At 45.0% G+C, this 17,181-nt stretch overlaps 1 protein-coding gene across 12 annotated transcripts in view; it reads right to left on the bottom strand.

Annotated features, from left to right (window-relative positions):
* The window catches only part of Chd9 (chromodomain helicase DNA binding protein 9), a 226,215-nt gene that overhangs the window by 141,328 nt on the left and 67,706 nt on the right, over positions 1-17,181 (bottom strand). Inside the window, exon 1 of one of the 12 annotated variants that reach the window (XM_011248274.3) lies at positions 4,554-6,653. The exons of 8 other annotated variants lie outside the window; for them this stretch is intronic. The gene's annotated coding sequence lies outside the window, so the exon portion shown is untranslated. Of the gene's footprint in view, positions 1-4,339; positions 6,654-17,181 lie in introns of those variants that run through there. 3 more of the 12 variants (XM_011248275.3, XM_006530569.3, XM_030243238.1) reach the window with 3 other exon arrangements.

Genomic DNA, 17,181 nt, shown 5'->3' with positions numbered 1-17,181 from the left:
TGCCCTTCAGAGCACCTGGAGTCTCAGCACACACATTATATCTCACAATCACCCACAAGCCCAGTTCTAGGAGATTCAATGCTTTCTGACCTCCACAGGCACCAACCAGCCATATGGTACACATACAAACATATAGGCAAAACACTCATACTCACCAAGTAAAAATTAAAAGTTAAACACACACAATGAGCATGATCCTGGGCCTCTAATCCCAGCACTTGGGAGGCAGAAAGAAGAGTTCAAGACGGTCTGGTCTATATAATGAGTTTCCCCCATAGCCAAGATTACATATTGAGATTCTGTAACAAATGAAATAATAAAAATGTATCTTTTAAAGATGTATCTTATTATCTGGGCATGGTAGCATAAACCTTTAATTCCAGCACTTATGAGACAAAGGTAAAGTGGATCTTGCAAATTCCAGCACATAGAGAAACCCTGTCTCAAAACATGAAAAATTAAGAGGAGACTGAGTTAGGAAATAACAGTTCAGTGGTACAGTACATGTGTTGTATGTAAAAGGCCCATCTGATCTCTAGCACTACAGACACACACAATCTGTAGGAAACCTGGCACATTGGCACACGACACTACTGCCAGTTATTTCAAGCAAATCATGGGTTTGAACTTAGTTTGGATAATATAGAAAACCTCAGTTTTATACATGTACTCACATACACAAGTAGGACATACAAATTGCCAATTTATTGATTTATTGATTTGCTATATTTTGGTTTGGTGGGGGGGGGGAGTTGTTTCATTTTCTTTTTGAGACAGGGTTTCTCTGTGTAGCCCTGGCTGCCCTGAAACTTGTTCTGTTGACCAGACTGGCCTCAGACTCAGAAGTATGCCTGCCTCTGTCTCCCCAACACTGAGATTACAGGTATGCGCCACCACCCAGGACACAACTTCTATTACAGTGCATTCAATTGCTTTAAATGAAGAGTTGAAGCTGGGTATAGTATCGAATGTCTTTAATTCCAGGTCTTGGGAGGCAGAGGTAGGCAGATCTCTGTGAATTTGAGGCAGCCTGGTCTACTTAGAGAGTTCTAGGACAGATAGATAGGTAGACAGACAGGTAGACAGACAGACAGATAGTAAGATCCTGTTTGGGTGAGCATTGAAGTTGAGATAAAAGTCACCCAAGACACTTCTAAGGTGAAAATTCTGTTATTTCATTCATCATAATGTTTTTCTATAGTTTTTATCAAAGGTAATACTTTTTGTTGTTGTTGGTTGCTTGTTTGTTTTTCGAGACAGGGTTTCTCTGTAGCCCTGGCTGTCCTGGAACTCACTTTGTAGACCAAGCTGGCTTTGAACTCAGAAATCCGCCTGCCTCTGCCTCCCAAGTGCTGGGACTAAAGGCGTGCACCACCGCGTCCAGCTAAAGGTAATACTTTCTTACCTTGATGCATACCTACTGACGCAAGAGTTTTCTTTCAAAAAAAAAAAATTGTGTGTGTGAGAAAACCAACTATACTATCTGTTTTTAAACCTTTGCCTTTTCTTAACACAAAATGCTTTCTCTGCTTGTGTGTTTGTGTGTATGTATGTGTGTGTTTTCAGATGATAGATGTCATGAGATACACAGAATCCTAAACTTCTAAAGCTAGGGGAAACGGCTTTTTCTTTGTTCTTGATTTAGGATCTCATCATGTATCCCTGGCTGACCTAGAACTCCTATGTAGAACAAGCTGGCCTCAAACTCAGAGATCCACCTGTCTCTACCACCTGAGTTCTGAGAGTTAATCGTTTATGCTACTACTTGTGGCATCCAAGAAACTAGAGATGACAGGAGTCAAGACACCTAACTATAGTCACACAGCTAGTTAAGACAGAATAAACTCATTCTCCCCAACAAGTCCTCCAAGAAAAGGACTTTACTGGCACCCCAGCTCCCTGGTATTTTCTAATAGCCTTTAAAACACCATCTTCTACTCAATCACAGGATGGTATGTGGGAGAGCTGGGGGTGGGGGTGGGGCGACATGTCTTTTTACTACACTATCCACTTTCCCTAGATATTTATTATTCCAGTATGATAAAGTTACTATTAACTACTTCTGAATTCGTTCCCTATTGCATTTCATGTCCCTGTTACATAGTCTGTAGTTCAAAGGAAACTAAAAGGACACATGACAATACTTTGGAAATTAATGGAAATTTTGGGGTTGTTTGGTTTTGAGTCAAGGTCTTGCTATGTAGTCCTAGTTAGGCTGGAACCCACTTCATCTACAGAGACCCTGCTGCCTCTGCCTTCCAGTGCTAAGATTACAGGCCCATGCCACCACTTACAAACCAGTGAATTACTAAAGTCAGTGAGAAAAATTAAAGTTCTGTTCACTGTAGCTAGTGTGAATTCCTTTTTATTTATTTTTTATTTTTTTGGTTTTTTCGAGTAGTCCTGGCTATCCTGGAACTCACTTTGTAGTCCAGGCTGGCCTCAAACTCAGAAATCTGCCTGCCTCTGGCTCCCAAGTGCTGGGACTAAAGGCGTGCGCCACCACTGCCCGGCTAGTGTGAATTCTTAAAGCCACATTAGAAACAGAAGTCTTTTGGAACATAAAACATAGGTTAAGATGCTCAGAGGAATAGGTTAATATCATGAAACGTTTATCCAACATCCAGCCTAAGGCTCTATGCTACCTGTTGTTAGCAAAAGGGGTTATCTAAATTCAAGTGTTGTAAATTCAAGAGAAACACTGTGGGCATCCTTTAGCTGAAAACATTGTCCGATTCTCCAAATGGGAAATCCTCTAAAGTTTGTATTCTGTGTATGCACGTGTTTGCAGACTTCCTGGTTCTCTCAAAAACGATTGTACAGTTATATTTAGGTAGAGTAACATTACATAAAACAATCCCTATTTTCTGTTCAAATCATAAGCCAAAGGACTAGAGAACTGAAGTCATAAAAAGTGGCATCAAAACTGGAAAACTAACTCCCAATAGTAATTCTAGTGGCTCAGGGGTTAGGAGTACTTTTTGTTGCTCTAGAGGAGCCAGGTTCCTAGCACCCACATGGCAGCTTACAACTGTCTGTAATTCCAGTTCCAGGGCATGCTGTGCTCCAGTGACCCCACTGCTCTTGCGGGACGCCCTGTCACAAGTAACCAAAGTGAGACAGCAGACAGGGGGCAAGGCTGCACGAGCATATCTATCTATCTATCTATCTATCTATCTATCTATCTATCTATCTATCTATTTATCTATCTATCTATCTGTGTCTGTGCGGGCAAAATACCCATATGCATAAAATAAAACTTTAAAAATATTTAAAATATTTATTTGTGTGTGTGTGTGTGTGTGTGTGTGTGTGTGTGTACACTTGCATGTGCAGGTGTCCACAAATCAACATCGATCTGGAGTTACACATGTCTGTGAACTGCCTGATTTGGGTGCTGGGATCTGAACTCTGGTACAAACACAGCAGTAAGTGCTCTTAACCTCTGAGCCATCTCTCCAACCCAGTGTGATGGTGGTTTTTATTAATAAACTTTATTGCATAGGGCAAGATCAGGTAAATGGATAAAAGTCACCTTAGGGTCAGGAGCAAGCTCCCCAGAAAAGTAACCGTGCAGCACTGTTAATACCTCGACTGTGTCACAACTTTAATTCGCATCTACTTTGTCCTGAAAAGTTTTTGCTTTCCCTTTTTACCAGGCAAACCAAAACCAAAAAAGGAACAAGCAAATCACTCTATGAGCTGGCAGCTGTGACAGGCCAGGAAGACACACAGGCTTTCCGGGTCCGTGCTTGGCTTCGGGATGGATGTCCGCGAGGAGAGCCTTGGAACCACCCAACACGTCCCACACCCTGACAGACTCCGAGAAAGCAGCAGCACTGGCAGGCGGGGACCCGCTGCAGACGCGGAGAGGCCCTCAAGGTGGCCTCCCGGGCGTGGGGGAAGGCGGTAAAGGGGACCCAGAGGCAAAGCTCAGGGTAGTGCTGAGGGCGTGCTGTGCTCCCGGGACCCCACTGTTCGCGCGGGACGCCCTGTCACGAGTAACCGAGGCGAGACACCGGGCGGGGGACAAGGCTGCCAGACGAGGGAAGCCCGCGCCTAGGCGGGGATCGACCCTGGGGGAGGCCAGGAGCAGCGCCCGACCCACCGGGGTTCACCTCCGGCCCAAGCAACAGGCGCAGCGGCGGGTCCCGACCCGGGGTACCGGACTAGGGGCGAGGGCACCGCTGCAGCCATGACAGGCGGGCGGGCGGGCCCCGGTGTGCCCGGCTGCACGTGCGGGCAGCGCCCCCCTCCCCGGCCCCTAGCCCCAATCATCCGCCCCTTAAGAGCGGGGAGCCCGGTCCCCGGGTGGGTGGGGGGAGGCGCATGTACTCACCGCCACCGCTAAGACTCCCCGCCGCCCCCCGCCTCGCCCTCTTACACTGACACGCGCGGCCGGCCGGGCGGGGGCGGCCTCCAGCGACCACCGGGCTACCAGACCCTCCCCCGCCAGTCTCCACCAGTTGAGCAATGTTTGCTGTCCCGCTGCGCCCCGGGTGTCCTCCCCACGCCGGAGGAGGCGGGCGGCAGCGCCGAGCGGCGGCACTTACCGGCTGCTCGGCCAGGCCCCCCTGTCAGCGCCCGGCCGGGAGCGAAGGAGGGAGGCGAGCAGGGGCGCCGCCCCCGCCCCCCCCCCGCGCGCCACGCACCCGCCTGATTGGCCCGGTTCACTCCCCCAGCGCGACCCCACCAGCCCCTGCGAGCGGCACTCCCGCAGCAACCGGCGCCTCATTTGCATATCTGTGACCGCGCCGCTGATTGGCCCGGGCGCACAGGGGCGGCCGTGACCGGTGCAGCTCGGGTCGTCGCTCGGTCCGGCTAGGGCTGCCCAAGAAAGGAGGATACCCACGCGGCTCCGCGCCCCTCCGCCTGGCCCGACCTCCGACGGAGGGCAGCAGGAGGCGGGGTTGCTACCCTGCTCCGGGGCGGTCCGCGCGGTTCCACGCGCAGCCCAGGGCGGCCTCGGGGCGGGGAAGGGCTGGGGCCGGGCGCCCTCTGGCCGGAGCGTGGGGCAGTGCAGAACCCGCTCCCCCGCCGCCACGTCAGGCCCCGCCACGTCAGGCCCCGCGGGCACGCCCCGGCTGCCCGAGGCCTTGCGGGGTCGGCGCCGAGGTCACTCCCGTGGGCTCTGGAAGCCCTTCTGAGCGGCGTGGCTCTGACCCACCACGTCCTCCGTGCTCTCCACGTCCCCGGGTACACGCGGTGTACTGTGAAAACCGGGAGCCCGGCGAAGGCCGCCGCCGATGATGCAGCGATTAAAGAAAGCTAGGTGCGGAGCACCTGCTGCGGAAAAGGCGCCCGGACCGAGTCCTGATCTACGCGACAGCGTGCCTCGAGTGGGAAGACTGCCCCAGGTTCAGGGCTCACGTACCGGATCGCCATTAGAAAGGGGAAGGGAAACGAAAGAGGGACTGCATAAATAAATGACAGGTGTGCTAAGCTGGTTCAGGAATTGAGAATGCACTTGAAAACCACTGTCTTCAGAAGGCGCTGGGACACAGGAGTTCCTTCTGTCACTAATTAACTGACTGACCTACATTGTCGCGAAGTATCCCAGGGCCTTGGTCTTCTCTTCTGTATAACGAAGAGGCTGGACAGATCTTCTAAAAGCGTTCCGGCTCTAAAATTCCATCAGCCTCTACTTTCAGACCCAGAAGTGACCTTATAACCTAATTAATTTTTTAAATCACTATTCAGGTTCAAGATAGACAAAATGCTGAAGGTTTGAACTTCGGTAAACCTACCTCTCTATGTTCGTTCAAAGCTGCTTAGTGTTTTCAAATCCAGTGTGGGTGAGACTTACCATGCATCCTTTAGTGGACCAAAATCTCCTGAATTTGAGGTTCCATATAGGAACACTGTCAACCTGGTTTGTACATAACCAGAATCGGTTGCGGTATACATGATGAACTGGTTAATTTTTTAATTAAAATGTTATATACATCTCTTTATGGGAGAGGGGGTATGTGATGGTCAGAGAACAACTTGCAGAATTCAGTTCTGTCTTTTCAACATGTGGATTCTGGTGGCCAAAGTAGGGCCTCAAGCACTCTTGCCAACTGAGTCAACACGGAAGCCAATATTTTAAAGGGTCTTCCCCATGCTAACCAGGCACTACCGAGAGCTACATCTTCTACCTAAGCAATCTCATTCTTTAAATGAGAGAACTCATGACCTCCAGAATAGATGGTTCTCCTAGCTGAGATACTGATGGAGCTGGGAGAAAAAGGTGCCAGAAAGGTTACAATTACAGCTGTGCTTACTCTAAAGGATACTTAGTAACGAGAACCTCACTGAAGGAGAATTAAGATGCGCAGTCACGCCCTTGGAACTCTCAACTCCCTACATTGCTTATTTGTATTGTGTTCTATTTTGCGAACTTAATTTGAGTCAAATTTAAGGCCAGTACCATTTATCTGGCATTGCAAAAGTTACTCCATATAGATGAAAATTTTCAGCTACTTGAAAAGGAAAACTTTCCTTCCCATGATCTGATGGAAAACTCATGGTCTCTTGAACACAGCTTTCTGGTAATTATGTATAGCTAGTAATTAAGAAACATCAATAATTATCAACATTACTGTGCTCACAATCTGTGAGTGCCCTCAAAAATGTGTAGAATTTATTCCCGTAATAAAAGCCCCCACGATCCCTATGGCTGTTTTTCTATGTCTCCATCACAGTAAGGCTGACACTTTGCAATGCTTTTTACCAAACAAGTTCCTTTTGGTGTTTTTTGGTTTTGCTTTTTTTTTTTTTTTTTAATTTACTTTTTTGGTGTTTTGATGATATGTGAACTTAAAGTTCAAATTTAAAAAAAACTCACTACACATATTTGTGTGCGTATACTTGTGTACATTAGCTTACATGTGTGTAGCAGTCACAGGACAGCCAGCTCAGGATGTCACTTCTTTCCTACCTGGGAAGCCACCTCATGTCAGAAATCATGTTTACCTGACTGAACCACCTACCTTGCTGGCCTTAAACTATCAAGGTTTCAGGATTTTATTAACTTTTGATGGGGTTCACCCTCTCCACAACTTTTTCAACAGGTTCTACTCATACCTAGTTTGGCTATTCAGTGACTGGTTTTCAATGTGGTGTTGGTCTGGATTTTGTTTGTTTGTTCTGGTTTAGTTTTTTGAAACAGGTTTTTGCTATGCTATGTATGCGAGGCTAGCCTTGAATTTGTAGTCTTTCTCACCTTTATCTCCCAAGTGCTGAGATCACAACTAGGGTCACCTATTTACTAAATCCTGGTGGTACTGTCAGTGATCTTTCTGGGATGAACTCCCCCCAAAATATAGCAGAGGATGATTGTGAAACAACATGGTCTCTTGATGTTAGCAATGAGCCATCTCACGAACAACATCAAAATCTAGTAAAAAACGTTCTTATCAGGCCATGAATGTCCAAAGCCAAGTAGTGGTCAAAAGGGATCCGGACAGGAACCCCTTCCCACTCAAAAGAAGGAACAGCTACATTCCTAAGCAGTGTCTCAAAGCAAAAAGGCCTCACAGCGATGGACACAGTGATCCAAATTGCCAGGAAGCCCATGCAGTGACACTGTGTGTGTGTGTGTGTGTGTGTGTGTGTGTGTGTGTGTGTGTGTGTGTGTGAGAGAGAGAGAGAGAGACATTAAAACTGCTCAATGAGGAAAGGATTCTTTTTTCCCATTTTATACACAAAGAAGGTTTGGAATTTGTCATGGTTACAGCGTCATTGACAGAAATATTTAAACACAGAACTATCTGGTCTCAACACCTACACTTCTAAACCATTACACTGCATCCAGCCTTCAGCTTGAGTTTCCTATTCTATGTTTATAAAATCCTTTATTTTGAAGGAGTGCGTAACTAGTTTGACACCTTAGAAGGTAGAATTTCCTACAGCGACATTTCAATTTAGGTCTCCAAAAGACAATCTCACCATGCAAATTGGTGAGCTTCTTCTGTAAGTTTGAAAAGCGATTATCCTCTAGATGTACCTCTTCCATATCAGACTTCCGGTTTCTCTGACTTGACCCTCCCCAAATGTAAATGACAAAGAAAAAACATATAACTGATTTCATTAGCAACTCCTTCCAGGACCCGTTCACTCTGGAGTAAACCGAAACACTCACACTGGAAACTTGAAAACGCAGGTTTAGAACTTCCTTTACTAAACCCTGAGAAGAGATGCCCATGTTTCCAGCGCCCCAGTGCTCGAGTACAGGGATGGGCCCCATTCTGCCATAGAAACGAAGATTGAGAGACACATAGATCTAAGACAGATCTTACATTGCTGGGAGAAATATATTGGGAAAGTTGCCTACAGAAGCAAGAAAGCTGGGTTCCCCCCCCCCCAAACACACACACAAATTTTTAGTTCTTTGAAACAGAGATGCTCTTGACCCAGGCTATACTCAAATTCACTCTATAACTAACGATGATTGAATTTCTGATTCCTAAGTACTGTTTCCTAAGCACAGGTGTGAGCCTCCATACCCAACCCCCAACAATGTTCTATAGGTTAAGAGAAAAGTGACTACATCTTGGCTAGAATATACCTGGCTTATCTAAAGATAATATCCCTGAAGTCAGAGCTGCTAAAGCCCCAGGCCCCAGTGTTGGGGGATGTTTTGGTGCACTATGTATTCAATTGCTAATGAGATCGGGTGGCAGTTGGGAGTTTGGTATTGTCATGATTATGAAGTATTTCCTGACTCCCTATTTTGTAAAACCTTGTTCTCCTGCCATCATCTTCTGGTTGGTCAGTAAGAGAAGATCATCAGATAGTGGGCAGGAGAGGAAAAGGGGGGAATTTCTGCCCCCCACCCCCAGCCAGGGGGAGGGTCTCAATTGGTAGCCAAGGAGTCTCCACACAGGAATAAAGAAGAAGGCCAGGGGCAGACCAAGATGGCAGGTACTGGGCCACATGGCTGGGAAGTAGGTCATGCCAGCATTGTCAGGTTAGAATAGGCTCAAAACCTGCCCAGAAACAATGCCCGGAGCTTATTAATAAACATAAATTTCTCAGTGTCACTAATAGGGGACAAGGAAGGTCTTCTACTATTACACATGACTCTAATGATTTTACCTTCTACAGTTTGCTAAGAACCTGGCAGGAAAAACAGACTAGAAGCAAATATGACCTGAGACAGGTCATATTCCATACTATGGAATAGGCGGAACAGTGAAAGGAAAGAAAGTTAGAGAATCCAGACTCCTGATTTCAAAACTTTCTCTAAAGATATAGTAATTAAGAGTGTGGTAGTGCCGGGCGTGGTGGCGCACACCTTTAATCCCAGCACTCTGGAGGCAGAGGCAGGCGAATTTCTGAGTTTGAGGCCAGCCTGGTCTACAAAGTGAGTTCCAGGACAGCCAGGGCTCTACAGAGAAACCCTGTCTCGAAAAACAAACAAACAAAGAGTGTGGTAGTGATGTAAGGATCAACAGAAAAGAGCAAGAAGCCCAGAAATAAACCCTACCATGTGTGGTTCACAGAAGAAAGTTGACCCTACCTCAAACTACCCAAGAACCCTAATGGACCATGCTGCGTATAAGAGATAAACCTGTAATTTGGAAGAAGCTGATGGGAGTAAGGAATACGGTTTTTGGGAAAGGCAGGAGGGTCTCTGTGAGTTTGAGGCCAACCTCATCTATATAGCAAATTCCAGGACAACCAGTGCTAAATAGAGAAACCCTGTCACAGCCAAGGCCTTATACACTCTGGGCAGGTAATATACCACTGAGCAACACCCCCAGCTCAGGTTTGTTTTAGTATTGGCAAATATGGGTGAGTTTTGGAAGTTCTTCCTTAAACCCAAGTGGTGGGATGATTAAATCTAACTAGTGATTCCATGGAAACAATTAGCAAGACAAGAAGAAGAAGGAGGAGGAGGAGGAAGAGGAGGAGGAGGAGGAGGAGGAGGAGGAACCTCCAGGACTCTCTTCCATACATAGTGAGTTTGAGGATGCCTGGAATACAGAAACCGAATTGGAAAGTGGTGAGAATATCTGGATACACATTTCTCCAAAAATATACACAAACAGCCAATGTGCACATAGAAATACGCCTAATGATGGAGAGATGCAAATAAAAACCACGTTCGCCCACTAGAATGGCTATGATCATAAAGAGAGCCAGGAGCACTGGAGAAACCAGCATGGCTTATGCTGCTGGTAGAAATGTAAATGATGCAGCCACTCTGCCAAACATGTCTTTCCAAAGCCAAACACAGCTATGATGTGACCCCTGCAATACAGAAGAAATTAAAAATACCCTCAAGAAACCTGTTCACAAGTGTCCACAGCAGACTTACTCACATAATCCCAAAGTGGAAATAATCCAACCACCCACTACCTGATGGAAAGACAAATGGAGGTAATGTATATACAATCCATTACCCAGCTATAAAAAACAAACGAACTAAAGTCCTGGTACATCGTCCAAAGATGGGCTCCAGAAGTCTCATGCTCACAGGTAAAAGCAGCCTGGAACCCACAGGAGGCTGGGGCAGGATGATTGCAGTTAGTTTGAGGCCATCCTGGATTACAGACAAATCCTGTCTCAGCAGGTTAAGAGCACTTGCGGTTCTTCCAACAAGGATCATGGTTCAATTCTCAGTACCCACAAAGTGACTTAGAACCATTTATAACTCTAGTTTCAGGAGATCTGACTTCCTCTTCTGACCTCCACAGGTACCAAAACATTCATATACATAAAATAAATAAAAATTTTAAAACAACAACAAAATCCCAAAGCTCCCAAAAAGACAAAAAAAAAATTGTACTTTTACTTAATAATAAGTACTGACTAATGATAAAAGTATGCTTCATATATATTTTATGTAGAGTCCTAACTTGAATATATTATTCCATTATATTATAGGAGATAACATCATGTCTATCTGTTAAACTAAAGCAAGTCACATATTCTTCTATGCCAGGGAAAGAACCCAAAAAGGGGTCTGGTTGACTCATCAGTGACTAAACATTCATTTCCCAGTAGCTCCCTGGGAGTTGTAAAATTGCCTTGACTCAGTGAGGAACTCGGGGCTTTTCTTAGACAGAACTGAAGGATATCACTAGAAAGCTCTTTGGACTTTGTTTCCAGGCTTTTTTATAAGCTAGCAGAGGGCAGACAAACTTTTAGCTGTAGATTAAGCATATTACCCAGCATGCACAGTTAGCGTTGCTATTTTCTAGTCTAGAGTGGAAAGATAATAACAACACCCAAAAGCCGTGTCCAGCCAGAGAGATGCTTTTCTGGTTCTTGCTCAGAGACCCATTTGATCAGGAACAGATCTTAGAACACTTAAGCTTTATTTAGATTTATCCCTTCCTCTATCTAGGAATACACTTCAAAGCCTCATCCTGCGTGACAGTTCAAATTTCACACTCTGAGTTTCTATAAACAGCTGCTTGTCCTACCTACCCTTAGAAGGTCTTCAGGAAAATGAAGTTTGGTTGCTTTCATTGATAAAATGTCCCTGAGTATCCAATTCCCTGCCTATGCAGTTTGCTTCAACTAAGACCACATACATACTTCTTGGGTCATATATTTCCTGTTGGAAAAGTTGCATTTACATCTAGAGAGGAATTTAGATGTATAAAATAGGGCTGAAATTTGAGAAATGAATGCATTCAACACAACTATTAGTAATTCAGATGCAGTACTAGGTGCCAGGGATATAACCATGGGCATGACAGATGCTGTCCTCTGACCTCATGGCAAATAATCTTATGAAGCAGGCAAACACCAGCTCATTCATCCTGGAAGTTAATTTTGGTAAGAGTCATCACTAACAACATAAGTGATCTAACCCACTTGGTCCAGAGCTGATGGAGCTGGTCCTGGTGGCACAGGCCTTTAATCCCAGCACTCTGGAGGCAGAGACAGCAGGATCTCTGTGAGTTCAAGGCCAGCCTGGTTTACATAATAAGTTCTAGATAGGCCATCTAGAGCTACATAGTGACAGCTCTTAAATAGACAAACAAACAAAGCAAAAGTCTAAAGGAAACTGAATTTATTTTTCTGGTAGAATGCTTGCCTGGTTTGCACAGGGCCCTCGACCAGAACCCTACTGCCTAATACAGCTAGGCATTGTGGCACGTGCCTGCCATTGCAACACTCTTAAGATGCAGCCAGGAGGACAGAAGGATGAGAAATTCAAAGTTATCCTGGCTACATGGCAAGTTTGAGGACAGCTTGGGTTATATGAGAACCTGTCTCAATAATAGACAAACATATAAACCCAGGACTTTTTTTTTCCCCTAAAAGTAAAATGACTATAATACAAAGCAGCTGATTAGAAACATATATTCAGAGCGGAGCAGTGGTGTCACATGCATGCCTTTAATCCCAGCACTAGAGAGGCATAGGCAGGCAGATCTCTGAGTTCAAAGCCAGCCTGACCTACAAAGTGTGTTCCAGGACATCCAGGGTTACACAAAGAAACCCTATCTCAAAGAGACAAAGAAAGAAAGACAGAGAGAGAGAGAGAGAGAGAGAGAGAGAGAGAGAGAGAGAGAGGGAAGGAAAGAGAAAGAAAGAAAGAAAGAAAGAAAGAAAGAAAGAAAGAAAGAAAGAAAGAAAGAAAGGAAGGAAGGAAGGAAGGAAGGAAGGAAGGAAGGAAGGAAGGAAGGAAGGAAGGAAGCAAGCAAGCAAGCAAGCAAGCAAGCACTGGCTGTTCTTCCCAAGAAAGAAAGAAAGAAAGAAAGAAAGAAAGAAAGAAAGAAAGAAAGAAAGAAAGAAAGAAAGAAAGAAAGAAAGAAAGAAAGAAAGAGAGAGAGAGAGAGAAAGCAAGCAAGCAAACACTGGCTGTTCTTCCCAAGGACTTAGGTTCAGTTTCCAGCACCCACATGGTACTTCACAACTTCCTATAACTCCAGTCCCAGTGAATCCGATGCTCTCTTCTGTCTCTGTAGGCACCGGGCACACAAGTGGTGCACAGACATACATGCAGGCAAGACAAACATTTAAAAAGATACAATATAAACTTTTAAAGAAAACAGCCAAAAGTCCCATTGGTGTCCTTTCAGGATTTTTTTCTAGAATGGAGTAGATTAAGAAGGGCTATCAAAAAAAAAAAAAAAAAAAAAAAGCCAGGCGGTAGTAGCACACGCCTTTAATCCCAGCACTGGGGAGGCAGAGGCAGGCGGATTTCTGAGTTCGAGGCCAGCCTGGTCTACAGAGTGAGTTCCAGGACAACCAGGGCTACACAGAGAAGCCCTGTCTTGAACCCCCCCCCCAAAAAAGAAGGGCTATCTTGACTACAATGTAGCAGGATATGGAGGTGCATGCTTGTGACCTCAGCACTTGGGAGATAGAGGAGAGAGGAGCAGAAGTTCAAAGGCAGCCTCAATTACTTAGCAAGTTAAGGGCCAGCCTGAGCTACATATACATGAGACCCTACTACCAAAACCGCTTTCACCACAGAGAGATTGAGAGAGATGGAGACACAGAAATACAGAAAAACAGGTAGAAGAAGACAGAGATGGAGGAATACCTGAGGGGGCCAGTAATATAGCTGAGTTGGTAGAGTATTTGTCTAGCATTCATGAAGCCCTAGGTTAGATTCCCCAGCATTACATAAACTGGGTACAGTGATATGTGCCTATTATAATCCTAGCACTTGGAAATTTGGGGCAGGTAATAAGCCCAAAATAAACTTTGACTACATTTGGAGTTTAGATCAGTCTAGGATATGGGAAAACTTGGTGGGGGTGATGTGTATATATATATATATATATATATATACACACACACATATATATACACACATATATATATAGAGAGAGGGGGGAATATATATATGCATATATATACACATACACAGAGAGAATGTATACACATATATGTACATATAGATGATATATATCTATATCATCTATATCTACATCTATATATCTATATCACCTACATCTATATCAGAGGACCTAACGTCTAGGGCCAGTTTGCCTCACTGACAATCTGGATTCTACTTTTTATTTTCAGTGCTGACAATTTAACCCAGGGTCTTATATGTGCTAGGCAGGTGCTCTACCACTGAGGTATACTCCCAACGCTTGGTAGCATGTATTTTCATAGACCTATACACTAACAGCTTATTCTCAAGTGATGGTTGGCAAGAGGATAAAAGACTAAGGGATTAGACAAAATCCTCTGAGTATCAAGTTTCTAATGCATTTTTCCCCTTTAGCCTAATGTCGAAACGTCTCTCATAAGCAGCAATCTTAGGCTAGTAAGGCGACATTGTCCTTGTCTGCCACACAGTACCCTGATTCCTGAAGGATGCTTCTTCGTGCTCTTCCTTTGCAGAGTGTGTATTGTTTGGCAAGGACACACTGAGTCATTTGTGTAAATGATAAGAAAGGTCGGGCTACCACTTCTCACAATCTGCCAATCTCTTTCTAGATAACGGAGAGTAGCCTGTGTCTTTTCTGTTCCTTAGGTACACAGCCTGTCTCCTCTGGGCCTCTCCACCTATTTCCTCTGCTTTCCTTTGTTTACAGAAGCGTTAGACGCCCCTCCTCCACCTCCTGGGTCTTAGGAGGAACTTGGTACTAGCCTTCCTTTGCCCTAGTCCCTTGTTATACTTATCACATCCTAATTATCTGTTTATTATTTGTCTCTATCTACTAGAAAGAAATTAGCTGGAGGCATAAACAGGTCCGGTGTGGTTTCTCACAGTATTCCCAGTACCCGGGTGCTCCATAAATGTGTATTTTACACAGAATGAGTTGTTCCTTAAGACATGGGTAGTGTTCTAGCAGAAGCAGCCGTTGCTGCCACTGAGCTGGAGAGATGTCTGGGTGGCACAGCACAAGCCTAACGTGTTTGATGTTCTGGACACAGAATCAGGGAAAACTAAATATCCGACATTTAACAAGCTCTAGACACTGGACACTTCTATTGAAAGTTCTTGAAGGGTGGTAGTGGTAATTAATCTCTTTGAGTTTGAGGCCAACCTAGTCTACATTGCAAGTTCCACAACAGCCAGGACTACACAGAGAAGCCCTGTCTTAAAAAAACCAAAAACCAAAACCAAACAAAAACAAAACAAAACAAAACAAAACAAACAAACAAACAAAAAACAAAACAACAAAGGCTAGAGAGATGGCTCAGTGGTTAAGAACATTTGGTTGAGCCAGGCAATGGTGGCGCACACCTTTAATCCCAGCACTTGGGAGGCAGAGGCAGGTGGATTTCTGAGTTTAAGGCCAGCCTGGGTTACAGAGTGAGTTCCAGGACAGCCAGGGCTATACAGAGAAACCCTGTCTCGAAAAACAAAAAGGAAAACAACCAAACAAAAAAAGTAGGATGAAATGAGGTTTTAGGGATGACCCCCCCATGACAGTGTTGATGTTTTTACAAGAAAGACATGGACCAATTTATTTGTTCTATGTGATGTCCACCACCACATCATGATATAAGAGGACCTTTGCTAGTTGGCAAAGTAGGCTAGTGCTGTGCCTTTGGCCTCCAGGACCCTGAGCTACAGAAATCTCTACATAAATTAAATTACCTGGTGTTAGATGTTTTGCCATGGCAACAGAAGACAGATGAAGACACTGCATAATAACATCTCCAGAGAACCTTGAAAATTGTCCTTACTCATGCCCTACCCACACCTAGGGGTGATGGGCCTTGTCATAAGGATGTTAAAACTCTGCATGTAGTGGCTTGTGCAGACAAGAGAGAAAAATACTACTCTAGGCCGCTTTAGGGCTGTCGCTGAGTGGCAGGCAGAACCCTTGTCCCACGTGTTCCACAAGATGAAGCAAGTCTATCATCCCGGGATTCAAACAGGAGGATTGTGATCTTCAGGCCAGCCTGAGCTACGGAATGAGACCCTGATTCTAAAGGACAAAAGGGAGTTGGGTAGGGGGGAGGCAGGAGGGAGGAAATGACTTTCAAAGGAAAGAAACTGGAAGCCACTCTCCTGTTCTGAGTGGCAGGGTCAAATGACAAATCTGCTGTGGTATCCCTCAGCTCAGAGCAGGAAGATCACGGGTCTCAGGCTTTGCTAGGCTAGCCTTAGCCAAAGGTTGAGTTCAGAGGCCAGCCAGGCCTATCTGTTCCTACAGTGGGACCCTGTCTCAAAACAACAATAAACAAACTAACAAATCCCCAAAGGCCAGAGGATTGCAATGCAATGCAAAGGCTATAGGATGAAAAGACCATTAGCTGAACCACAGCGCAAGCTGTCACTGACTAACTGCTCAGCAAGTTTTCTCGCGCTGGAAGTGAGAATAGCGCCTATGCTGTCTGCCTCGCTGCTCCTCATAAACACGCTTATAAGTATTCCCTGAAAGTACTAGAGTGTGCAAGTGAAAATTAGTAGTCTTCTGTCTTGGAGATGAACTTAAAGGAAAACCCAACAGCAGTGTTTTATAAAAGTGGGAAAGAAAACTGGGCTGGAATTTGGGTTTGCTGGATGTGAGGTTAGGCTTCTTCAGTTCATTGAGCCCCTGATGTTACCATCCACTCACAAGGGAAGAAACTAAACTACAGTGAAGACCCAACTGCAACCAACAGGACAAAGGACATTCCTTAAAGTTACGATGGTGGTATAGGGGTATCTCAGGCAGGAATGATAGCTCACACCGTAATCCTAGCACTTGGGAAACAGAGGCAGATGGAACTCTGTAAGTTTGAGACCAGCCTGGTTGAAATAACAGGCTACAGACTATCCAGGGCTAAATAGTGAGACCCTTGTCTCTGTGTGTAGCACATTAATTAAGATACTGGATGAAATGGAAGGTAATAATTTGGAAAGCAAATTGCATCGCCCTGCCCTACCTAGGGCTGCTACATGCTAGGAGATTAGCAGCTGGAGAAAGGTACTGGGTAGGCTTCCCTCACCCAGCCTTAGCTTATTATTCCTCAGCAAGGTGCTAAGTTAAAAAAAAAAAAAAGTCCTGTAATCAATAATTGTGTTGCATTGTCTCCACACATAGTCCCACTAGGGACCCTGAACCCCTTAAAGTAGGTGTGGAAAACCAGGTTTCTTTACATCAGGAGAAACTCAGCAGGAACATTAGAAAATCAACAGATTCCATTCCACATCTGAAGTTCTTTTATTCCCACTGGAAAAAAAAATCCAGGTCATTCGAAAGGGCAATTTAAATTCACGGATCCTCTGATCGGTTGAGATTAGGGCAGCGAACAATAAGAGCTGTGTGTTAGCAG

This window comes from Mus musculus, chromosome 8, assembly GCF_000001635.26.
Source record: "Mus musculus strain C57BL/6J chromosome 8, GRCm38.p6 C57BL/6J".
NCBI lineage: Eukaryota > Metazoa > Chordata > Mammalia > Rodentia > Muridae > Mus > Mus musculus.
This window is presented reverse-complemented; position numbering and strand designations above follow the sequence as displayed.